This window comes from Salvelinus namaycush, chromosome 19 (genome assembly GCF_016432855.1).
Source record: "Salvelinus namaycush isolate Seneca chromosome 19, SaNama_1.0, whole genome shotgun sequence".
In the NCBI taxonomy this organism is placed as follows: Eukaryota; Metazoa; Chordata; class Actinopteri; order Salmoniformes; family Salmonidae; genus Salvelinus; species Salvelinus namaycush.
Window position 1 is genome coordinate 5,844,047 of NC_052325.1, and position 13,087 is coordinate 5,857,133.

A 13,087-nucleotide genomic window follows, 5' to 3' on the forward strand; every position below is an offset into this window, starting at 1 on the left:
AGATTTTCTGGAAAGCAACAAATGCAGACTGTAGCTCTGAAAGAGCCTGGTCAACCGTGGGGGAAATATCATACACAACCGTGTCATCGGTATACAAGGGCAGGTACAAGTTAAACCAATATTATTCATGTAAATAGTGAAAAGAACTGGACCAAGAATCGATCCTTGTGGGACACCCTTTGTTGTTTCCAGAAAACCTGATTGAACACCATCAGTAAATACACATTGCGTTCTGTCCGTTAAATCATTTTCAAACCAGCTACAAAGCCTCTGAATGAGTAACAAGTGATCCACAGTGTCAAAAGCCTTAGACACGTCAATGAAAAGGGCCGCACAGTGTTTATTCTTATCAATACAAGTAATAATATAATCTCAAACCAGAGAAGCAGCAGAGATGGTGCTATGACCTGGTCAGAATCCCATGTTGACATGTAAATAACATCTTAACAAAATAACATACTTTAGAAACAAAATGAATGTAATTAATACAATTCTAAACAATAGAGTAATGACTTACATTGTTAAATTATATTACACTGCTTTTTTAATACATCACAATAACCAAATATAACCTATTAATAGCGGAATATAGACAGAAACAATGCCAACCTATAGATCCTGCATGAACCCAATGCATTTAAAAACTACACTATGTCGGGCCAATAGAAGTTCTATTCGGGACAGTAGATTTTTGGCCAAAAGGCCCGGTCAGGGAGGAAAACTTTATGTTGGACCCTATCATAGCCTGTGAATAGGACCCAGATGACCCAGAGTTTTACCTGACCAGGACATGAGATCAGGAAAAACTCCAGACCACGGAAAAGATATTTACACATTTTTCTCACACCACTTTTGAAACTGAGGTGGCGTCTCTGGGAAGGAGGTTTGTCAAGAGTATTCTCTCAGAGGCCAGCACTCATGCATGATTTTATTCTGGGTTCCCCAGACTAATCAAGACTTTTCCAACATTAACTATAGAGGCCAGAAGAATTATAGTAGACGGTTTGTGTCCGAAAGTGATTGATGACCTATTTTATGTGTCACGTGGTTATGCCCATTTATGTACATCCTGTCCGGATGTTCTCATGCTAAGGAGTGAGTGCTTATGTAACCTGATAGTGCAGCTGTTTTGGGTAAAACCTGTGTTTGCACTAAAGCTTCGTGGTGAATGGTGTGTAGTGACCTTGTTGAACTGTGGAATGTGTTTGAACATTTGAAAGAGTTATGACATTTTCTGTTGTGAACTTATGGAGCTACTGTTTAGGGAGCTTATGAAATGAAAAAGTATTTTCCAGGTAGGTCTGCCTGAGTTTAAGCCTGAGTATAAGTAACTGTTAGACTTGTCCTATTTGTATTTATTATGGATCCCCATTAGCTGCTGCCGCAGCAGCAGTTACTCTTCCTGGGTTCCAGCAAAATTAAGGCAGTTTATACAATTTTAAAACATTACAATACATTCATAGATTTCAGAACACACTGTGTACCCTCAGACCCCAACCACATATCTACAGTACTAAATCCATGTGTATGTATAACGTACTGTATGTTATCGTGTGTGTGTGTGTACATGTGTGTATAGTGCGTATGTTATGTGTGTGTATGCATGTGTCTGTGCCAATGTTTGTGTTGCTTCACAGTCCCCGCTGTTCCATAAGGTGTTTTTTTAATCTGTTTTTTAAAGCTAATTTTACTGCTCGCATCAGTTTCTTGATGTGGAATAGAGTTCCATGTAGTCATGGCTCTATGTAGTACTGTGTGCCTCCCATAGCCTATTCTGGACTTGGGGATTGTGAAGAGACCTCTTGTGGCATGTCTTGTGGGGTGTGCATGGGTGTCCGAGCTGTGTGCCAGTAGTTTAGACAGACAGCTCGGTGCATTCAACATGCCAATGCCTCTCATAAATAAAAGTAGTGATGAAGTCAATCTCTTCTCCAATTTCAGCCAGGAGAGATTGACATGTATATTATTAATATTAGCTCTCTGTGTACATCCGAGGGCCAGCCGTGCTGCCCTGTTCTGAACCAATTGCAATGTTCCTAAGTCCTTTTTTGTGGCACCTGACCACATGACTGAACAGTAGTCCAGGTGTGACAAAACTAGGGCCTGTAGGATCTGCCTTGTTGATGGTGTTGTTAATAAGGCAGAGCATCTCTTTTTTATGGACAGACTTCTCCCCATCTTAGCTAGTGTTGTATGAATATGTTTTGACCATGACAGTTTACAATCTAGTGTTACTCCAAGCAGTTTAGTCATCTCAACTTGCTCAATTTCCACATTATTTATTACAATATAAAGTTGAGGTTTAGGGTTTAGTGAGTGTCCGATGACAAGTCTAACACAGATAAACCACAGAAAACTACAGAAAACATGTCTCCTAGACCAATTCTAGGTGTATTATGATTTACCTTCAATGAATGAAATCACTGCCCCCCCCCCCCTTGTGGTATGTGTAAGGCCTGGTTGCATCGGTGGTGCCAGGTTACAAGCTGTGGAGTTACAAGCAGAGAAAGACAGAGAGAGAACCCTTCCCAAGGGCCTTCTTTTCTAAGACATTAAAACCTCTCTGGGATTTGTCAGACGCTAGCAGAAGGCCTGGTGCTTAGAGGAGGCACCGGATTAACCGGGCTGTGGGAGAGCACTGGAGCCCTGGTGCACAGCCTTGGCACAACTCCTCCAGGCTGAATGCCCACTTTAGCCTGGCCCCTCCAGAGTGCAGGCACAGGTCGAACCGGGCTATGGGCGAGCACTGGAGATCTGGTGCTTACCACTCGCACCTCTCCATTTGGCTCAATGCCCACTTTAGCCCGGCACGGGCGGAGCGCAGGCATAGCACGAACATAACTTTCCCAGCGCCCCAGAGACACAGTACGCAGAGCCGGCGCAGGATACCCTGGGCCGAAACGGCGCACCGGAGACCAAGCGCGCTGAGCTGGCACAATCCGCCCTGGCTGGATGCCCACTCTCGCATGGCACTTGCGGGCGGCTGGCATATAGCGCTCCGGGCTATGAGCGGGCACTGGAGACACCGTGCGCTTTACCGCATAACACGGTCCCTGACCAGTACCCCGCTGCTTCCGGTAAGCACAGGGAGTTGGCTCAGGTCTATCGCTTGACTCCGCCAATCTCCCCCTGCCTCTCGTGCCTGCTGCAGTGCCTTGCCTCATATCGCCGCCTCTCAGCTTTAGCTGCCTCCAGCTCCTTTTTCGGGCGGCGATATTCCCCAGCCTGTCTCCAGGGTCCCTTACCGTCCAATATCTCCTCCCATGTCCAGGAGTCCTGAACCCTCTGCTCCTCCATACCACGCTGCTTGTTCCGTTGTTGGTGGTTAGTTCTGTAACGATTTTCGTCGTCTGAAGAAGAGTAGTCTGACCAAAGTGCAGCGTGGTAAGTGTTCATGCTTATTTTATTAGAACAGAACACTATAACAAAATATCAAGAGAATAAATGAAACCGAAACAGTCCTGTAAGGTGCAAAACACTAAACAGAAAATAACTACCCACAATAACCATTCGGAAAAAAGCTACCTAAGTATGGTTCCCAATCAGAGACAACGATAGACAGCTGTCCCTGATTGAGAACCATACCCGGCCAAGACAAAGAAATACAAAACATAGAAAAAAGAACATAGAATGCCCACCCAAATCACACCCTGGCCAAACCAAAATAGAGACATTAAAAGCTCTCTACGGTCAGGGCCTGACAATGATCTTTCATCTGGTGGCACTCCCAGGAGTCCGTGTTACACAATAAATCGTTAGTTTTGTTCAATAAAGTCCCTCTTTATTTCCAAAAACCTCAGTTTAAATTGGCGCGTTATGTTCAGTAATGCATTGTCTCAAATAACATCCGGTGAAATTGCAGAGAGCCAAATCAAATTATAGAAATACTCATCATAAACATTGATGAAAGATACAAGGGTTATACATAGGATTAAATATGCATTTCTTGTTAATCCAGCCTCTGTGTCAGATTTCAAAATGGCTTTACGGCGAAAGCAAACCATACTATTAACTGAGTATCGCACCCCATCTAACAAACACAGACAATCATATTTCATCCTGCCAGGCGCGACACAAAACTCAGAATTAACGATATAATTCATGCCTTACCTTTGAAGATCTTCTTTTGTTGGCACTCCAATATGTCCCATAAACATCACAAATTGTCCCTTTGTTCGATTAATTCCGTCGTTATATCTCCAAAATGTCCATTTATTTGGCACATTTGATCCAGAAAAACACTGGTTCCAACTCGCGCAACATGACTACAAAATATCTAATAAGTTACCTGTAATCTTTGTCCAAACATTTCAAACAACTTTCCGAATACAACTTTAGGTATTTTTTAACGGAAATAATCGATAAAATTTAAGACGGGATAAACTGCGTTCAATAGCGGATAAAAGTGGAGCGAGCTTTTAGGTCACGCGCCCCAACCACAACATTACACTAGACTCGACACTCTTCATTACACAAAGGAAAAACATCAATCAATTTCTAAAGACTGTTGACATCCAGTGGAAGTGCAAGCAAGTGCCTTAGAAATCTAGATTCCCATTGAATGTTAATTGAAAAGAGAGTGACCTCAAAAAAAGACATTCCTGGTGGTTTGTCCTCTGGGTTTCGCCTGCCAAATCAGTTATGTTATACTCACAGACATCATTCAAACAGTTTAGAAACTTCAGAGTGTTGTCTATCCAAATCTACTGATTATATGCATATCCTAGCTTCTGGGCCTGAGTAGCAGGCAGTTTACTTTGGGCACGCTTTTCATCCGGACGTGAAAATACCGCCGCCTAGCCTAGAGAGGTTTTAAAATATCTGTCTTTCCAACAATTCAAAATAATTATACATTTTAATATATATATATTTTGTAGTAATGTGTGATAATAATATGTATGTGTATATATATATATAAAGGTTTAGTAAAAAACAGAGGTATAGCGTAGTGCACTTTTAATAATAGTGATATGTTTAAATGTTGGTACTAACATTTTTGAAGAAATAAAGGGTTTTGAAATGTAATATAAGGCTCTGTGTGTGTGTGTGTGTGTGTGTGTGTGTGTGTGTGTGTGTGTGTGTGTGTGTGTGTGTGTGTGTGTGTGTGTGTGTGTGTGTGTGTGTGTGTGTGTGTGTGTGTGTGTGTGTGTGTGTGTTGCAGGGCGTTAGGTTACAAGCAGGGAAACAAACTGATTTTTTTTTCTCAGACAAATACAAGGGGTTGTATATGTCTCTGTGTGTGTGCTTGTACCACCATTTTTTTTAACCTGTCGAACCTCTGGCCTTCCAAAAGACTTCTCGGCATATCCATATGAAGGGTCAACAAGTGTTTACAACCTTTACACCTCAGGAGACCACATAACAAATGTTTGAAAACAGTTATGTGTTGTCCTGGGGGTGACTGTCTCAGTCAATCACACCATCCTCTTTTTTAAAGGGTAATTGTACTCTTTAAGATGGGCCCTTATGACTTAAACAGATCCCTTTTACCCCCTTTAATAACAGGTACATGATGGCAACAACAACTGCCCGAGTTACATCAGGAACGCACAATCCCTCCATCAGTGCTCAGACTGTGCGCAATAGGCTGAGAGAGGTTGGACTGAGGGCTTGTAGGCCTGTTGTAAGGCAGGTCCTCACCAGACATCTACGGCAACGACGTCGCCTATGGGCACAAACCCACCGTCGCTGGACTAGACAGGACTGGCAAAAAGTGCTCTTCACTGACGAGTCGCAGTTTTATCTCACCAGGGGCGATGGTCGGATTTGCGTTAATCGTCGAAGGAATGAGGGTTACACCGAGGCCTGTACTCGATTGGAGGTAGAGGTTTGGGGCGGTGTGTCACAGCATCATCGGACTGAGCTTGTTGTCATTGCAGGTAATCTCAATGCTCTGCTTTACAGGGAAGACATCCTCCTCCCTCATGTGGTACCCTTCCTGCAGGCTCATCCTGACATGGCCCTCCAGCATGACAATGCCACCAGCCATACTGCTCATTATATGCGCGATTTCCTGCAAGACAGGAATGTCAGTGTTCTGCCATGGCCAGCCAAGAGCCCAGATCTCAATTTCATTGAGTAAGTCTAGGACCTTTTGGATCGGAGGGTGAGGGCTAGTGCCATTCCCCCCAGAAATGTCCGGGAACTTAAAATAATTGAATCCACAATTACATAATATTATAACACAAATGAAAGCTAGAGTGTGGTTTATATAGCCATGGGGTGAATGCAAAAAGTTGTATATGTATTAGGTTGTTAAGATCTTAGATTACATGTAAAAAACAACTCAATGCTGAACTTATACTCAGGCATACCTACCCCGGAAATTACTGTTTTATATACAAGATCCCTAAACAGCAGAGCCATAAGTTCACTACAATATTTCCCAAGTCTTTCAAATGTTCAAACACATAACACAGTTCAACAAGGTCACTACACATCAATAAGCAGGACAGCTTTATAGCAAACACTGCACAGCTGCACTATCAGGTTACATAAGCACTCACTCCTTAGCATGAGAACATCCGGACAGGATGTACATAAATGGGCATAACCACGTGACACATAAAATAGGTCATCAGTCACTTTCGGACACATGCCGTCTACTGTATTATCTCTTTTACACATGAACCACTTTTTATTTTACACACAGAGACTGATCATGTAGATCATATTCTTTGTTGTTTAATTAGTTAAAACCTGCATTTCCCCCTAGCAGGTTTTGTTTTGCATGTTTCAGTGCAAAAAAAAGTGTCACCATTTTTGTCCCTCACCAGTTTGCATCCCTGCACTATGCTTAAATATGGGGAGTGGATGCATGTTTTGGAATATTTTTTTATTCCATACAGGCTTCCTTCTTTTCACTCTGTAACTACAGTGTTGTTGATCCATCCTCAGTTTTCTCCTATCACAGCCATTAAACTCTGTAACAGTTTAAAAGTCACCATTGGCCTCATGGTGAAATCCCTGAGCGGTTTCCTTCCTCTCCGGCAACTGAGTTAGGAAGGATGCCTGTATCTTTGCAATGAATAGGTCTATTGATACACCATCCAAAGTGTAATGACTTCACCATGCTCAAAGGGATATTCAATGTCTTGTTTTGTTTTTTTACTCATTACCAATAGGTGCCCTTCTTTGCGAGGCAAACAAATAGGGAAACCTCCCTATTCATTGTGGTTGAATCTGTGTTTGAAATTCACTGTTCGACTGAGAGACCCTTACTTTTTTAAGTCCATGCAATTTATTATGCCACTTGAAGGCTAGGCCCCTTTTTTCTCCACTTCCTGTCTGAATGACGTGCTCAAAGTAAACTGCCTGTTACTCATGCCCTGAAGCCAGGATATGCATATCATTGGTACCATTGGAAAGAAAACACTTTGAAGTTTGTAGAAATGTTAAAATTATGTAGGAGAGTATAACACAATAGATATGGTAGGAGAAAATCCAAAGAAAATCAACCAGAATTTATTTTCAGAGACCATGCTCTTCCAATTACCAGTATGAGGGCATACTCAATTCTAGCTCCCATTATGCAATTCCTATGGCCTGCAATGGGTGACAGCAGTCTATGTTCAAGGTTTCAGGTTTGTAACTTGAAGAACGAGTAAGAAATAACAGTTTTAGTACAGGGACACAGTCTTGGAAATTCGTGCTTGCGCGTGCGAAGAAGACTAGACGCACCTGCTAAAATCGGTTTCCTATTGAACATACTTCTTTCCGTAAGAAATATTATAGTTTGATTACATTTTAGGGTGTCTGAGGAGTATATAGAAACGTATTTTGACTTGTTGAGACAAAGTTTAGGGGTAGATTTTCGGGATTCCTTTCTTTGCAGTGGATTCCTCAAATCGATGGCGCCAACTTAACAACTTTTTGGGATATAAAGAAGAATTTTATCTAACAAAACGACACTACATGTTGTAGCTGGGACCCTTTGGATGACAAATCAGAGGAAGATTTTCAAAAAAGTAAGTGAATATTTATTTGCTATTTGTGAATTTATGAAACCTGTGCCGGTGGAAATATATTTTTATGTGGGGCGCTGTCCTCAAACAATCGCATGGCATGCTTTTGCTGTAATAGCTACTGTAAATCGGACAGTGCAGTTAGATTAACAATAATTTAAGCTTTCAACCGATATAAGACACTTGTATGTACCTAAATGTTTTATATCCATAATTGTTATGATTATTTATTTGAATGCCGCACCCTCCAGTTTCACCGGGAGTTGTCCCGCTAGTGGGATGCCTAAGGAAATGTTTACTCTTGAATTTATTTAGGCTTGCCGTACAAAGGGGTTGAATACTTATTAACTCAAGACATTTCAGCTTTTAATTTTTAATTTTAACATTTTGAAAAACATAATTCCACTTGGACATTATGGGGTATTGTGTGTAAGTCAGTGAAAAAACATCTCCATTTAATCCATTGTTTATTCAGGCTGTAACACAACAACATGTGGAACAAGTAAAGGGCTGGACATTATTTCTTGAAGGCATTTGCCAAGTATATTTCAAGTATATTCCAAGTATATTCAAGTATTCAAGTATTTCAAGTATATTTCACAGCTATTTATTTCAATTCAATCCAGGGTTCAACTAAAAATAGACAATACATAAGCATAGGGATTCAAGCGTTGGTTGATTTCAAATGTAATCTTCAAGTTAATCATGAATATGTTGAATTCACTTCTCCATTTCAACCAAACAGACTAAATCAAATCACACTTTATTTAAAATGCATTTAAGATTAGATTAAGTCCTTCACTTCATAATTTGTTGGGGGGGTTGAGATGGAGACCAACATATAAATTATTAATTTGTAGACAAACGGGATATTGAATTGTGTTTGGGTGTCAACTCAACCAAATATCAACATTTGAAAGAGACTGTGTCTTCGTATTAGACTAAGTCAGCGGAACTGTCTACAAATGTATTTGATTTAGTCCTATTTAACGTTGATTCTTGGTTGAGATGGAGACGTGTATCCAACATATCAATTACTAATGTGGAGTTATATACAGGGAGTACCAGATCAATGTGGAGCTATATACAGGGAGTACCAGTACCAGATCAATGTGGAGCTATATACAGGGAGTACCAGTACCATATCAATATGGAGCTTTATACAGGAAGTACCAGTACCAGATCAATGTGGAGCTATATACAGAGAGTACCAGTACCAGATCAATATGGAGCTATATACAGAGAGTACCAGTACCAGATCAATATGGAGCTATATACAGGAAGTACCAGTACCAGATCAATATGGAGCTATATAAAGGAAGTACCAGTACCAGATCAATATGGAGTTATATACAGGGAGTACCAGTACCAGATCAATGTGGAGCTATATACAGGGAGTACCAGATCAATGTGGAGCTATATACAGGGAGTACCAGTACCAGGTCAATGTGGAGCTATATACAGGGAGTACCAGTACCAGATCAATGTGAAGCAATAGTACTGGTACCCCCTGTATAAATCAATGTGGAGCTATATATGGGGGGTACCAGTACCAGATCAATGTGGATCTATGTACAGGAAGTCCCAGTAGCAGGTCAATGTGCAGAGGTACGAGGAATTTGAGGTAGATATGTACATGAAGGCAGGGTAAAGTGACTAGGTATCAGGATAGATAATAATAAGGTATTTGAGGTAGATATAAACATGAAGGCAGGGTAAAGTGACTAGGCATCAGGATAGATAATAATAAGGTATTTGAGGTAGATATGTACATGAAGGCAGGGTAAGGTGACTAGGCATCAGGATAGATAATAATAAGGTATTTGAGGTAGATATGTACACGAAGGCAGGGTAAAGTGACTAGGCATCAGGATAGATAATAATAAGTGGTGATCAGTAGGCCGGTGATCAGGCCTACAACCATTGTGTCATCAGCAATCTTTATGATAGTGTTGGATTCATGCGTGGCCACGCAGTCTTGGGTGAACAGGGAGTACAGGAGGGGACTAAGCACACACCCCTGAGGGTGTTGAGGGTTAGCGTAGGAGAGAAGCCGGCCCATCAGAAAGTCCAGGATCCAGTTGCGGAGAGAGAGGTTCAGTCCCAGGTCCGTAGCTTGGTGATGAGCTTGGAGGGGACTATGGTGTTGAACGCTGAGCTGTAGTCTAAGAACAGCATTCTCACATAGTTACTTCCCCTCTTGTCCAGGTGGGAGAGGGCAGTGTGAAGTGCAATTGAGATTGCATCATCTGTGGATCTGTTGGGGCGGTAAGTGAATTGGAGTGGATCTAGGAATATCTGGGATGATGATGTTGATGTGTGTCATGACCAGCCTTTCAAAGCACTTCATAATTACAGATGTGAGTGCTACAGGACGATAGTCATTTAGGCAGGTTAACATGGAGCTCTTGGGAACAGGGACAATGGTGGTCAGCTTGAAACATGTTGGGATTACAGACTGGGACAAGGAGAGATTGAAAATGTCTGTGAAGACACTTGCAAACTGGTTTGAGCATGTTTTGAGAACACACCTTGGTATTTCCATCTGGCCCGGCGACCTTGTGATTGTAAACCTGTTTAAATGTTTTGCTCACGAGATCACACAGTCATCTGGAAAAACAGGCACAGTTTTATTTTTCTCGAAGCAATAAGGCATTTAGGAGTTCTACATTATGGTAAAATAAACATATGAGGCTACATGCTGCTATGCAAATCAAATTAAATCAAATGTATTGGTCACATACACATGGTTAGTAGATGTTAATGTGGGTGTAGCGAAATGCTTGTGCTTCTAGTTCCAACAGTGCAGTAATATCTAACAAGTAATCTAACAAATTCACAACAACTACCTTATACTCACAATTGTAAAGAGATGAATAAGAATATGTACATATAAATATATGGATAAGCAATGGCCGTGTGGCAATGGCCGTGTGGTATGAGGTGTGTAATGTAGGAAATGCAGACATTATTAAAGTGGTGTTATTTAAGGTGACTAGTGATACATTTACTAATATATTTTTGGGTGACAGAGGTCATGAGATCCTCGGACGCGCCAGGACCTGCCCTGACACACACACACCCCCAAGCTCACACACACGCTCACATGCACACGCTCACACGCACACACCGCCACAGACACATAGACAGAGATATTTCATTAAAGGTCAATTACATTTTAAAACCATTTATTTTTTTCAAAAATATTATTACCAACATTTAAACATATTACTATTTTAAAAAGTTTACTATGGAATATTAAACTATACCTCTGTTTTTTTACTAAACCTTAATATATATATAATATATATTATTATCACACATTACTACAAAATATATATTTAAAATGTATAATTATTTGTAATTGCTGGAAAGACAGATCTTTTAATGTCTTAGAAAAGAAGGCCTTGGGAAGGGTTCTCTCTCTTTCTGCTTGTAACCCCACAGCTTGTAACCTGTCACCACCCCTGCCACCAGGCCTCACACATACCCCAAGGGGGAGAGAGACAGAGAGAGAGAGACAGCGATTTCATTCATTGAAGGTGAATCACAATACACCTAGATTTGGTCTAGGAGACATGTTTTCTGTACTTTATCTCTCTTGAGGTTTCTTGTCGCTCGTAGTGTTCACAGCTCTTACATATACTCAGGCATAACTACCCCGGAAATCACTGTTTCATATACAAGATCCCTTGGCATCAGGATAGATAATAATAAGGTATTTGAGGTAGATGTGTACATGAAGGCAGGGTAAAGTGACTAGGCATCAGGATAGATAATAATTAGGTATTTGAGGTAGATATGTACATGAAGGCAGGGTAAAGTGACTAGACATCAGGATAGATAATAATAAGGTATTTGAGGTAGATACAGTTGAAGTCGGAAGTTTACATACACCTTAGCCAAATACATTTAAACTCAGTTGTTCACAATGAGGTAGATATGTACATGAAGGCAGGTAAAAATATACTCAAAAAGAGAGAACAATTAATAAAAACCTAGAAACAGGGGCAATAACCAATAGTCCGAGTACAATAATCAGAGAAAGAAAAATAACATGGATATAAATAGGAGAGAATAGGGTCTGGTCAAAGTCTTTATGGCTTGAACAGACCGTTAAAGATTTTAGCCCTGGATCTATAGGGAGTACTATAAGAACAAGATAAAGGGGTTTTAATAAGGGAATAGCACAATAAAACTAAAATAGCAAAGAATAAGCAAAGAAAGAATAAAAACGAATATCACAGGAAACTAATAAACTGAGAATAAACCCGGAAACAAGAATATCCGTAGCGTGAGAATAGATCAGGAAAATTACATGAAAGAGCAGCAATAATACAAAATATAAATGGTCTATAAACTAATATTAATGAAAATACTAGTACTTGGTAGACCTAACACAGAAAAAGGTATAAAACTGAGACTGACGGTAGGAAGACCAAAAAGACGCAGGCCGCAATAATGAGTAAATCGGCAGTAGACGTTCTGAGCGCTAGGCATCCGCTAGGCAAAAACTAACTAATAGAAATGTCTAAGAAATGGGAAAAACGCACCAGGAAATGGGTACTAAATGGCCCGAGGAGGGAACGTTTGATGTCTCAGTGTGTGAGGAAATGGAAACTATAATAAAAAAACATAAAGCAAAGGACACAGGAAAGAAAAGGATAAATAAACGAACTAGAGAAACGGAGGTGATGAAAATGTTCAAAGTAGAAGGAGAGGGATTGTTGAATAGTATAAAGACAGCTAGAGGAATGTTGAAGAAAGACAATGAAAAGTCAGACAGGAAGAAGGTGGAGGTTTACAGAACCTCCAGCATACACCAATGGACAATTTCTGATGGTGTCTGGAACAGTGGAAATAAAGGGAGAAGTGGAATTGGAAGAAGAGAGAGATGTTTCCTCTACACTTTCTTTAGAGAAAAAGAAAGGACTTGAAAAAACACACAAAAATGATGAACAGAGACTTACAAAACAAGAAAGAAACATTCAGAGAAAACTGACTCGGCTTCAGCTGGAAGAATTGACCTACAAAAGGAAAAAGAGGAATCCAGGCTCCAGTGACAACACCTCTGCCAGAAGTAGGGACAATGGCTGCAGTCTCTCCAGGAGGGCCGCAACTTT